Source organism: Malus domestica, chromosome 15, assembly GCF_042453785.1.
Source record: "Malus domestica chromosome 15, GDT2T_hap1".
Taxonomy (NCBI): domain Eukaryota; kingdom Viridiplantae; phylum Streptophyta; class Magnoliopsida; order Rosales; family Rosaceae; genus Malus; species Malus domestica.
The window spans coordinates 25,099,705-25,113,065 of record NC_091675.1 but is presented as its reverse complement, the minus strand read 5'-3'; the positions used below and the strand labels follow the sequence as shown (position 1 = coordinate 25,113,065).

At 42.5% G+C, this 13,361-nt stretch overlaps 1 long non-coding RNA gene across 1 annotated transcript; it reads left to right on the top strand.

Moving 5' to 3' along the window:
• The first annotated feature begins 980 nt into the window (after positions 1-980).
• Positions 981-4,973, top strand: LOC103401373 (uncharacterized). Its single transcript, XR_523890.4, has 3 exons — positions 981-1,467; positions 1,566-1,617; positions 4,731-4,973. It is a non-coding gene; the product is annotated as an uncharacterized lncRNA (long non-coding RNA).
• Positions 4,974-13,361: the final 8,388 nt, after the last annotated feature.

The following is a 13,361-nucleotide window of genomic DNA, read 5'->3' as shown; positions in this document are numbered from 1 at the left end:
TCTTCTCGCAGTCGTCTTTTTCAAGAAGATGCCGCCGCTGCAGCCTGCACTGGCCATCATATTCAAGTACAAGGGGTCCCTAGAAAACTTCAAAGCACAATTTAGGGTCTCTGAGGGATCCTGGGACCTCCCAGGTTCCTCTTTAGATCCGGCACTGCGTGAGTGGGTTTATTTCCCACTCAAAATCAACATGGGACCACTCTTTGAGTCCTTATAATGTAGTCCTCATATTTATGGGTTTCTTTAAGGTGTCCGGCGAATCCCTATATCTTGAGATATTTTAAAGACTTCTATTCCAAATTATTAGAAGCCTTTTGTCCCTTTGTTTTAGGAATATATGATTGTAAGACTCTATTTAGGATCTGTATTGGAGATGCTTAGTGGGTTTAATTTTTGTAGTGCTAGAGCCTAGAGAGTTGGTTATATGCTAGAAGCCAATTTATGTATGTATATATAGTCCCCTTAGGTTGAGGGATTTTTCAAATAAGCTTGTTTGAGGATACTTTGTAGTGTACATTTCGTAACACCTTTCAACGATGCAAACAATTTATATTTTAATTCATCATTCATATATCATTCTTACAAAAGATAAAATAAAATCCAAAATCATTAGAATATCCAATTGTGATGAAAAAATAAGTAAATACAATTCTTGAAAAAAAACACTAAAATGATTGCCTTCTAATTAAGTGGTAATATGATTTTGAATTTTAATTAATTTTTGCGATGATAATCTACGAATTAAAATATGAATAGTAAATGATCGGATCTGTTGGATATATGGCTTAAAAGCAATCAATATTAGTGAATTGGTTCAGGTGATAGAGTGACTAATCCACTAATTAATTGCAAGGGCAAGATCACTATAGTAGAATTACTAAAATTATATATATACTTAAACTCAAACTTACAAGTTAATTCCTATTATGTCCTTGCAGTGTTTTTCTGTTTTTTCTCTTATTTTTTGTTATTTCATGTATGCCCGTTTTATCCACGCGTTGATGGTGGATGCCACTCCAACTCTCCAGTCCTGCGTGCGTTCAAATATATCTCCTCTAAAATTGCTACCACGTTTTAAGAGAGATGGCGTGGTGCTGCCACTTTCTAAAAGAGATTGATATCTGAAAGGGATGAATCTCTTCTTTTTCCATTGCTCTCAACCTCCATCTGCAGAAGGAGCTCAAGCTCCTCCTTACCGACCCTCCACCTCTTCATTTGTGCACCACTTCGAATTGAATCACCCGCTTTCTCTCTCCGACTCATCCCATTTTGATTCCCCTCAATCTCATTCCCAATGGCATCCAATTCCAATATCCTCTTCATTGGCGGCACCAGAAAGTTCATCGTCGAGGCCAGTGCTAAAGCCGGCCACCCACCTACATTCTGGTCTGAGAAACTGCCCTTTCCAACCCGGCAAAGTCCAAAGTCCTCGAGAACTTCAAGGATCTGGGCGACAATTTTGTCCTGGTTTGTAAAATTCCCAGCATTTTGTAGCTTTTTAATCCGATTAGCAAATTGGGTTTTGCTTGATTTTGTATTTCTTTTTTTTATTATATAATTTACAGGATGATGGTACGATCACGAGAGCTTGGTTTTGCTTGATAATGTTACTTTTCTGTGAGTTATCCTTACTTTAAGTTTTTCATATTTCATAATCTTCTTTGCACAAAATCGCTGGTTAATTCCTGATTTCATGCATATATATGTTACCATTTCTATAATCATTTAATATTTCCTGTTAGATAGAACCTCATTACATATTTCTCCAAGTTTTACTCAACACCAACTCTCATAAATATGTCATGTTTCACTAATTTGGCCATTTGGTCAAATACTATTCTAATCTTTTAGATGAGTCACTAAATTTCATTTTTTTGGTACATTTTACACTTGAAAAAATATGTCTACCAACAAAACAATGCTAATACTTTTTAGGATAAATTACACAAAATTACCTCAACTATGGATCAAACTACAATCTCATACCTCATGTTTTAAACATTGCAATGTCATACCTCAACTTATGAATTCGTTGCAATATTAGATCTCCGTTAAATTTTTTGTCAATTTTGATTGTTAAATGATGACGTGGTAGGAGCAGAGCCCACTCCTTTGACAATTGGAATAAAAAATTAAGCGTTAATTTTTATTTACTACCCTGAAGTTTCATGGTTTTCAACATTTGGTACATGAAGTTTTTTTTGTCCCAGAGTCATACATCAAGTCTTAATTTTGGGATAATATCATACATCCGTTAGTCAAACTGTTAAGTCTCTCGTTAAGTGATGATGTGGCACTCATGTGGATAATGACTGGGCGCCACATGTCATTAAGGGTCCACGTGGAATTTTTTTTCTTTATTTCTTCTCTTCAGAGGTGACATGGATTTTTTTTTCTTTATTTCTTCTCTTTAAAGGTGACGTGGATTTTTTCTTCTTCTTCTTCTTCTCCTCCTCCTCCTCCTCTTCCTCATCCCTCCACCCGAGTACCCCCTTCTCCCCCAAAACCTCTCCCTCTATTTCTTCATGCAATGGAAATTCACTAATTAATTCCCCCAAATTTATACCCCCAATTCTCCATCCAAAACCCTAACATTCAAACCCTCAATCATCAATGGAACAACTCAAGACCATCGGCCGGGGGCTCACAGGGCGGCTTCGGCCGATCCAAGGAGTTCATTGACCTTGTCAAGTCCATCAACGAAGCTCGATCCAAGGTGGAGGAGTAGCGCATCGTCTTCTTCAAGATTGAAACCCTTAAATGATGTCTCTCCGATGAGGCTGTCAGGAAGAAAGCCATCATGGCGTTTCACAGATTTTATCAGAAATCACCCTCCTCTGTTTTGTATCTGGTGGTTAGCTTTGTCAGCATGGTGGACATGGAGGTTTGGAGGGCGGATGAGGTGAAGAAGAAATGATGTGAGGAACGACGGAGGTGAGAGAACCACGACGCCATGGCCATGGCGATCTAGGAGGTACAGAGATGCAGAAAATGTCGAGTAGGGGGTGGCGGATGGAGGGGATTCTGGGTTTGTTTTTTTGTTTTTTTTTTTGACCATTGTTCTCGGTGTCGAGAAGAAGTCCACTGCCAAGCTCCAGGACTCCAGGTACCGAGATCACACACACACAATGCTTTCTTTACTTTGATCTAATTGAGGAAAATTGAAGTGGGCTTTAGGGTTAGGGTTTTTTAATCACATCGATTTCTAATTTTTTTTGGGTTTCAATCACTGTAATTGGTTGAATGGTGCATTGAATTGAAATTGAAATTGGTAAGGGAGGGTGGTGCAGGTGCAGGTGCAGAAGAAGGGAGGGAATGGGTGTGGGTTGTAGAAGAGAGAAGGGAGGAGTGGGTGCGGGGGAGAAGGTGGGTACAAATGTTTTTTTTGTATTTTTTAATATTAAAGTGGGCCCATATTGACATGTGATGCTCAGTTATTGTCCACGTGAGCATCACGTCATCAATTAACATAAGTTTTAACGGAAAAGTTAACGGATGTATGAAACTGTCCCAAAATTAAGACTTGAGGTATGACTCTGGGACGAAAAAAACTTCATGTACCAAATGTTGAAAACCACGAAACCTTCATGGTAGTAAACAGAGATTAACCCAAAAATTAATTAATAAAAAATTATTAATTTTTTTATTTACAATTAAAATCAATTAAAAAACAACTCTCTCAGCCGCAACCATCTCTCCCCCTTCATCCCCAATCCTCCGTTAACCCCCTCCCACATTTTCCAAGCAACCAAACAAACCAAAGCACATAATTTTTTTTCAGAAAAAAAAAATTCAAAACCCAAGTCGAAAAATCACAAAAGAGTGCAGGCCCGATTTTTGATCCCAAAACCGTGCAGTGAATGTGGATCCAGCAATTACAAGCCGTGATTCCCAAATCTCACAAATCAAAATTTACAAACCCTTAAAATCCCAATAGATTTACAAGTTCCCGAAGTGGGATTCAAATCCCATGAAAATTTCATAGCCATTGGACTGGACCAAAACACTAGACTATTTCTTTACCGGAGAAAATTAAGATTTCATTTTTAATTTAAACTTATGATGTTATGGGTAAAATGATTTCTGGGCATCGGTGGAGAATACGCGCAGACGAAGGAGAGAAGGAAATAGAGAAGACGCGCATACTACCTCGCTGAAAAGATCTCATCCCCCGACTTCATCGAGTTCCTCCTCCCTCCCTAGAACGATGCCTTCCACTACTCCAAAATCCCTAGCGCCCTTGATGCCACCAGCAATGGCAACCACATCAACAATGGCGATGGTGATTACGCCACTTTAGATTTTCACGACGCACTCGAGAGCTCCCTTACCAATCTTTAGAACCTTGACGACGGATATACGAGGATTGAGAAAGTCTCGATCATTGCCAGGTCCAAAAATCGCCAGCGGAAAGCTCATACGGTAGCCCGATCTCGAGTTCATGTGGCTTCCATGATAGAGGACTCGCCGCAGACGGTCATCAAGAAGTGACAAGAGAGACACGAGGAGAGATAGGGTTTTTAATAATTTTAATTTTTTCAGATAAAAAATTCTTCACTTATTTAATTTTTAAATTATGAGTGGGTCCCATTATTGGCAGATCATCATTTAATAGTTAAATTGATAGAAAATTCAATGGAAATCTGACATTGCAACGAATTCATAAGTTGGGGTATGACATTGCAATGTAATTTACCCTACTTTTCATACAATTTCATGATTAAATGCAGGAAAATACGATCAAGGTTTTATAGCGATTTCACCATGAGAAGCAAATACTTCTTCATTTTATGCTTGCCACAGGGTTGACAAACAAGTTCACCAATTTAACCTCAATTTGTTTCTTAAATTTCATTTTTGTTATTAACAACATAACCTTATTTTAGATATTCCCATCTTTTATGTATGTATTGTTCGTTTAAGGCAAATTTAACAGATGCTTTACTAGAGATATCAAAGTTTTACTAAAATTAGCTTTTATCTTTAAGACAATAATTTTGATTCACGCATAATAATTAGCCTACAAACATGCATCTCTTTGTGACAAAATGTCAATCTACAACATCTTCTATGCTTTTGGTAAGCAATTACCTGAGAGTTGACAATATTATTCTCATTAGTTTTGTTTTGGGTTCGTTATTATTCTATTCTAACAAATGCGCTTTTGTTGTTTGTGGATCGTGTGTTCAATCAATATTTTGCAAATTCTACAATTTTATATCTTCTCACTAAAGACATTAATCACGCTACAACTAAACGATTCAATGATATCAGGAAAAATTAGGACTTTATCAGTGAGGATGCAAATTTCTTCCTCCTCGATCTTGGACGATTTTGCACCTACAAAACAACTAGCAACTTAGGTTAAGGCCAAAAGCCTTGCGCGCCCACGATGAATGGGGTGGGCTTTGGCCGAAGAACCTCTGATGCCAAAGTTAGAATTTTAGAGAGAAATAGTGTTTAGAGCATTTGAGATTTTTTGTAAGAGAATTGGACTTAGTGTTTGGTGAAAATGGGAACCAATATATAGGAGAGGAAGGGTGTGGCCGGCCTTTAGGCCAAGTATGATTTATTTTGGGGGGTTATGGAGATAATGGGCTAGTTATTTTGGGGAGTTATGGAAATAATTGGCTAGTTAATTGGCAAATAATAATAACCTAATTAACTAGCTATTTGAATGTCATAAAAGGGAAAGAAAATGGTAGCAAAAAGCAAGAAATAAAAGGCATGGCCGGCCCTAGTGGGTAATCGGCCTTTGGTATGTTTTTTGGTTATAATGTGGTGGTTTAATTGATAATTAAGGGATTGATTAGGTAATTAATCCCTTAATTAATCAATTTTAGGAAATATGAAAGGAATATATTATTTAGCTAATTTATTAGCTAAATAATGGAATATAAAACATATAGAATAAATTAGATTTTGGGAATTACCTTATAGAAAGGATTTGATAAAATAGGCTTTAAATTGTTACCTATTTTGGGCACTTTTGACTTGGTTGAAAGATGATTGCCCGTTGCTCGCGCGTAGGAATCTCAGTATGCCTCAAGGGTATTTTTGTCCTCTTTTGTCCAAAAGTCCACGTATTTTTTTCCTCTTCGTCTTCTTCGTGCCACACTGAGGTAAGAAAAAAATTAATTTTCCTTGTTTTCTTCTTGGATGGTGCTACCGCGAGGCAGCCGTCGGGGTGATGCAGCATATTGGCTGACATGGGCCAAGAGTCGGCTCGGCATGGGCCGAGGAGGTATTGTAGCAGGGACCACTGCTTTAAGCTGCTCGACTTGGCTAGAACCAAGGGCAGCTTGTGTGGCTGGGGCCGCGGATTGTGGCGCTGGGACGCAGTACTAGGCGAGTCACATGGCTCATGTCCTTTTAGGCTTTTGGACATGACGCGAGCTAGGCCGGTGATTGAGAGAAATGAAGAGGTTGCGGGCCTCATGAGCTACTGGAATATTGAGTTGAACTTCCCTGCTAGGAACCACAAATGGCGTTGGCTACTTTAACTCTCTTCGTCAGGAGAAACGTGGGCAGCTCCTAAAAGAGGAGGTGAATAGGATCAAGGCGGATGCATTGGCTCGCCCAATTACTGTTGTGGATCCTGTTGCAAGTGAAGGTGGGAAAAGGGATTTTCCCTGCCTGCTCAAGAGATGCCGGCTGAGAAAAAACCAAAGACTTTTTTTGCTGCTCGCGTGGGTTCGCCGACTGCCTCCAAGCTTGTGATTGACTTGACTTTTTCCAAGGGGATGAAAAATGAGGCTGCTAGATATGAGCATGTGGCGCCTGCCATGTTAAGAATGGCTCGTACGATTGCTGATAAGATTGTTCGGCATAAAGGTCCTGTATGCCCCTAATGCCAAATTTTGTACCAAGAAATTTGTTGGGAGCTAAGTCCGGTTCACCTTTGGAGAGGCTTGCTATTATGAAGAGCGATAAGGTGGACTCTGCTGCTAAAGTGGCGCCAAGGCCCATTCCTTATGCTGTTGAGACTAATTCGCCTGCTGGGAATAAGGAGACTGCTCGCGTAGGCAGCTAAGAGAAATCCACTAAGCCTGCTTCTGGGGAGGCTGCTAAGATCTATGTGCTTTTGAAACCAGGTCTCTTGAAAACATGGACGCTTGTGCCAAGTTTGTTGATGGCGTCAGAAAGGTTGTTTGCCCAAGCTCATTTGCGAAGCATACGACCCAATATAGAATGACTGCTCTGCTTGCTATGATGCATATATAGCAAGGTTGCTAAGGAGATGACAAATACTATGGCATATTCTGAGCTCGTTGCTTTGAAGGGGTCTAATATTCTGCCCCCACTTCTTTGCAGCTTGAGACTGCTTGCCAAGAGATCTTGACGCGATCCAAGTTAAGCATGAAAGTGCAGAAAATGAGATTGGATGTCACATACCTTAGATTCAAGATCTTAAACATGTCGTTTCTGAGCTTCATTCTGCTGCAAAGGATGAAAAGTTGATTACTGCTTATAACCAAGTGGTCCACTTCAAGAGAATCATCGATAGGCTTGAACCCCAAGTGTTGGAATTTCAAGGCGTACTGAAAGTCTGAAAAAGGAAGTGGATGAGAAGCAGAGTATCCATGTTGGTCTGCTCGAAGAGGATGAGCAGCTGAAAGGTGAAAAGGCTGGGCTCGGGGTTTCGAGACCTTATCTATTTCTCCGGAAGACTTGCTTGATTTTACTTTTGAGGCTTCCATTGGTAAAGTAGTTGAAGAAGTTAGTGCCTAGGCTGGGGCAGTCGGGGGTGAAGCGCCGGATGATACCGCTTCTAAGAGCGTTGCGGCTGCTGAAGGTGTGGCAACCAAGTAGTCGTGGGATGTCCAAGCTGCTATAGTCTTCTAGGTAGCCTTTAGGATTTTATTTTTTTTTCCTTGTAGCTCTTGTTTTGCTTGAACTCTTTTGGCCTTTGATAGTTGTTTATAAACATGTTTTCCTTCGTTTTTCTTCATCTTCGCTTCTTTTATTCATGCCTTAACCTTTAAACTTGATAGACCAGTGGCAGGCATGCTACTTTTTTATAAGCAGACAAGCCATGATAGCCTATGCAACCGTAGGTGTTGGTGTAGAACTTTGCAAAGTTGTTAGCCATAGGCTTGGCAGCCGAATGCCTTACTTACAGAAGTAGACAAGTCCGCGTAACCACTAGGATGTTAACCTTGGCTTTCTCCAATTCCGTAGGTTGCGTAGCAAGTATCACAACACTTTAAGACTTGGTGTAGGTTGTTCTGCGCTTGGCAGAGGTGAAGCTTATCGACTACGTAGTATGTCGGCAGTGGATAAAACTTCGTATATGTGCGCCAGCTTGTTTAACCTTTCACAAGAATGTGCGGTTATATAAGTCTAACACAGCTTTACTGCTTGAAGGGTAAGCCGTAAGCAGTATTCCAGAATCCGTAGGCTACCTTAGTGCACTTGGTAGTAGCTTTAGGGTTCCAGGGCAGCCGTCTGTAGGGCGTATTGCGTAATGTGCCCCCTCCGTCTCTAGGGCCTGGTTCCCTACGGATTAGGCCAAGAGACCAAAAATCCTTCAGTTAGTCTTGATAAAGACCATTGTGGCTACTTCTAGGAATCCCGGCGCAAGCCATCGTGCATCTAGTTATACTAGGGCAGCCATGCTCATCCACGTCTGGATATTCGGAGTGTAAAGTTTATCCTCCCGTCTTGGAAAGTTGACCCATATGGGTGTCGGGGAATTGGTTTACCCTATCGCACTAGAGAGCAATTAGTTTACCCTCTCGCAATGGAGAGCATGGTTGGTCCCTCGGGGGGGGCGCAATTCCTGCGATGAGTCCCTAAGTAGGGCGTAGTCTTCTTTTGAAGTGCATGAGTGATCAGTTGTTGTAAGTATGTAGCCGAGCCAATTTGTGATTACTTCTGAATTCCTCATTGGAAAAACGAGTGAAACGAATGAGAACTTAACTGTAAGGTAGGAACTGCATAACAACTAGATAGTCATCGGCTTGTGAGGTGGTCCCCGTCGAGCTTCTTGAGTCTTCGGGTTTTGATGTAGCGGGAGGTCACACATGGTACTTCTTCAGATTGTAGGTCATCCACTGCTTTTCGATCTTTTTACCGTTTCATGGTGGCGAGGGTGTAATTACTCTTGCCTCATTCTCTGCTGATCTTGTACAGACCTTCCCAGATGAGATTCATCTTTTTGGAGCCTTCTCTGCGGGTAGTGATGAAGGCCTTAAGACTAGATCTCTGGGTTGGAACTGTCGGATCTTGGCCCTTTTGTTGTAGCTGGAGAGGAACTGCTGCTAGTAAGTTGCCATGTGGGTGATAGTTTGCTCGCACTTTTCCTCTGCCAGATTTAAGTTTGTGGCCATCTCCTTTCGGTTGCTCTTTTTTGGTGGTGCGATATGCCCATAGACATCGTTGGAGTTTGTCTGGCCATTTTCTTTTCTTATTGGTGGGGGATTTCTTATGACAGTCGATGATCATCTTAGTGGATGCTTTGGCCCACCTATTGCCCTGAGGATATCTTGGCGTAGACATGTGTTGCTTGATGCCATATTTTTGGAAGAACTTCGCCAAATCTTTGCCCACGAATTGCGAGCCGTTGTTGGTGACAATGGATTAAGGGATGCCAAATCGGCAAATGATGCTCCTTCATATGAAGCACTCTATGTCCGTCTAAACCATGATCGTTATGGGCTCTGCTTCTACTTATTTGGTGAAGTAGTCGGTTGCCACGATCATCATGCCTTTGCCCCTAGTAGTCTGGCTGGTGATTAGCTAGGACTCAGAATGAATTGAGAGCTTTTTCACCACCAAGTCTTTTGTCATTCGAAGGCCTGCTAGTGGGGCTTCGTACTCTGCTTCGTTATTAGATGCTTTGAAGCTTAAAGCGATCCCCTGCTCGAGCATTGAACTGTCTGGGGTGGCAAGAAACACGGCTGCTCACGAGCCTTTGTAGTTGGATACGTCGTCGACATGCAAATGCCAGAAATCTCCATTGAGGGAGCAGGTGTGGCTGAAGTGTGTTAGGCTACCTTCGGGGTGTCGTTGGGCTGCTCTGTTACGTTATCAAGGCTAGGCTTGAAGGCGCGGCAAGGAGCCGTAAAGCTGGGGCTATGTTACATGTAGCAGGAGATGCTCAACTTCTAGTATTGGGCCACTCTAGAGCTGAATAATGGAGCTAGGGTCGGCTAGGGCCGTGTGACGCGTAGCAGGAGGTAGTGCTCAACTGCCGGTACATGTTGCTCTTATGTAGAATCTTCTAAGGTGACGAGGACAAAACTTGCTTCTGAGTGTTTCTTCCAATGTTCGTCTGCCCCTGGAGTGTCTTTTGGGCCGAGTTATTGCGTTCGTAAAAAAACTTTGCATCCGCCAAGGTCTACGCCTTTATTGTCACACGTCTGGATTCGACGGAATAGTGCGTCATGATGATGACTACGTGCGTTTGAAGGTAAAACTTAAGCTTTCAAGTTACAACAACTATTGCCAAAGTTAACTTTTAAATTTCTAATAGCATCGATGAGAGTTTTTGAACTGTAGAATACAGTGTAGAATATAGGTAGTCGGGCCCCCAGCTCTTCTCGCATGAAGATAGAGTTTATTGTTGCTCTAGATATCGCCAAACATGCGAATGAGTCATTCGCTGCTTCCAGTTTGGATAATAGGATGTGACATCGGGTACTTCTTCAAGTCCTTGAATGTGCATTGGCGAGCCTCGTCCTAAAATGCATGTTTCTCTGCCAGAGCGAAAGAGTCTGCCAGATTTAGATCTTCTTTCATGATCAATTTTTCGAATAGCGAGTGGTATGCTGGAAGTCCTTTTTGGAAGGCTGCTCTAGCTATCGAGTTGTTGCATCCGACTATCCTTGCCTTCTCTGCTTTGAACCTCTTCACATAGTCGCGAAGCGACTCCTTTGGGTTCTTCTTGACGTCGAACAAATGGTCGGACTTCTTTTTTATTGAGTGATAGGATGAATATTCTTTGGGAAAACCAAAAAAAATTCGTCGAAATTCCGAATAGATTGTGGCGGCAGGGTGTAGAACCAATCTTACGCCTCGCTTTATAGAGTGGTGGCGAATATCTTGCACATGAGATCATCGTTGTTTCAATAGAGGATTATTGTGCTTAGGTAATGCTTTAAGTGTCTCTCCAGGTCTTCATCCCTTTTGAAAGATGTGAAATGTGGCATGCTGAACTCGTGTGGAGGCTCTGCCTGCTCGATCTCGTCCGTGAAGGGTGACCTGCTTATGTTGGTCATGTTTCGTCGTAGTGCCTTGTCGGTGACCTCATTGCGTTGGACATTGCGCAATCGCTTAGTCAAGAGTCTCTCTACTTCTTCTTGAATTTATCTTTATTGGGGTTGCGGAGCTCTCGGCTGACCCCATCTATGACTTGCTGGTCTAGGTTGATTTTCCATGTGTTTGGCTTATCTATGTCGCGGATGCGGTGCATGTAGCGCGTTCCTAGCAGGCGAGCGAGTTCTTCGCAGGCTGCCGGTTGAACTTGAGTTGTATTAAGTAACTGTTTCTCTCCGTCCGTCGTGCTACCTACTCCGATGTGAGGTGGATAATGCTCCTTGCGGACTTAGCCACGAATGAACATTTCGTCTGGAAGGCTGCTCATGTTGAATATCGGAGTGTAACCCCAACCGTGAATGTATGCTTGTCTGTGGGCCTAATCGAGAGTGCACGCTCATCCGCGCTTTAAGACGGGAGTATACACTATCTCGGGGGCCCAATCGGGAGTGTACACTGCTTGAACAGTCGGTTCGTGGCTGGTCGAGTAGCTGTTTACCAGGACACTTCTGGAAAGGTTCTTTGTCTGCCCTTGTCCTACTTCAGGACACCTCATCTGGGGCACATTGCATCTCGATGCACTGCAAGAGCTAGTTCACCAAAGTCGTCTGCTGTGTGAGGGCGCTCGTCAACTCTATGACTTGTCGAGACAAGTGTTGTTCTCCATTTGGGTTGAAAGAGCTTGGAAGTAATGTTTCCCCTTGAGTAGTGGAAGTGTAGTAGACTCCGGGCGTGAGATTTGAGTTTGGAAATGTCAAATTCGTGAAAAAATGTGTGAGAATGCCCCCAGCTCGATGGTAGGTCCGGATAGTTGAGATAATCTTGGGCCGACTTGGTTGCTTGGAAAGCCACTGAAGCAGACTGGGCCGTATGAGCAGGCTGGGCCACGAGAACAGGTTGTGCTGCGAGAATAGGCTGCTCGGCAGGAGCAGGCCGGGCCATGGAAGTGGGCTGCTCGGCGGGAGCAGGTTGAGCCACAGAAGTGGGATGCTCGGCGGAAACAGGCTTGGCTATAGAAGTGGGCTGCTCGGTTGGAGCAGGCTGGGCTATAGGAGTGGGCTGCTTGGTTGGAGTAGACTGGGTCACAGGATCAGGCTGCTCGGAGTGTGATGCATATAGGTGCGAAGCTTGGGCTTGGCTTGGCAACGTGTTAAATTCACGTTGGGCTTGGAGTGACATAGCTTGGGCCGTGGCCTTGGTGCCGTGAGCCTTGGATAACACGGCTCGGGCCGTGGTAAAGGCACCATGGACCTCGCCACGGGTAGCTACCGAGGTAGCCACCGCGGTGGTTCCCGTGGTGGAAACTCGTGGTGGTGGTGCCGCTCCACTTATTGTCGCATTTAGCCTCACGGATCTCCGTAATCCCATTTCTTGAATATTAGAATTTTCACTTGTGGAATTTTCTAAATTTCTAGCCATTATATTTTTCTTATACGTTTTATCAAAGAACCTTTGCAAGTAAAAAAATTCTAATAATAAGAACGTATGGAAAATATTCAAATGGACTAGAAAATAAAGAAAAAACCTTTTTGGGCGAAAGTATTCTACGAGTATGGATTTCAACTCTCAATGAAAGCATCAATTTGTGGATGCAAATTTCTTCCTCCTCAATCTTGGACGATTTTGCACCTACAAAACAACTAGCAACTTAGGTTAAGGCCAAAAGCCTCACGTGCCCACGATGAATGGGGTGTGCTTTGGCCGAAGAACCTCCGATGCCAAAGTTAGAATTTTAGAGAGAAATAGTGTTTAGAGCATTTGGGATTTTTTGTAAGAGAATTGGACTTAGTGTTTGGTGAAAATGGGAACCATATATAGGAGAGGAAGGGTGTGGCCGGCCTTTAGGCCAAGTATGATTTATTTTGGGGGGTTATGGAGATAATAGGCTAGTTATTTTGGGGAGTTATGGAAATAATTGGCTAGTTAATTGGCAAATAATAATAACGTAATTAACTAGCTATTTGAATGTCATAAAAGGGAAAGAAAATGGTAGCAAAAAGCAAGAAATAAAAGGCATGGCCGGCCCTAGTGGGTAACCGGCCTTTGGTATGTTTTTTGGTTATAATGTGGTGGTTTAATTGATAATTAAGGGATTGATTAGG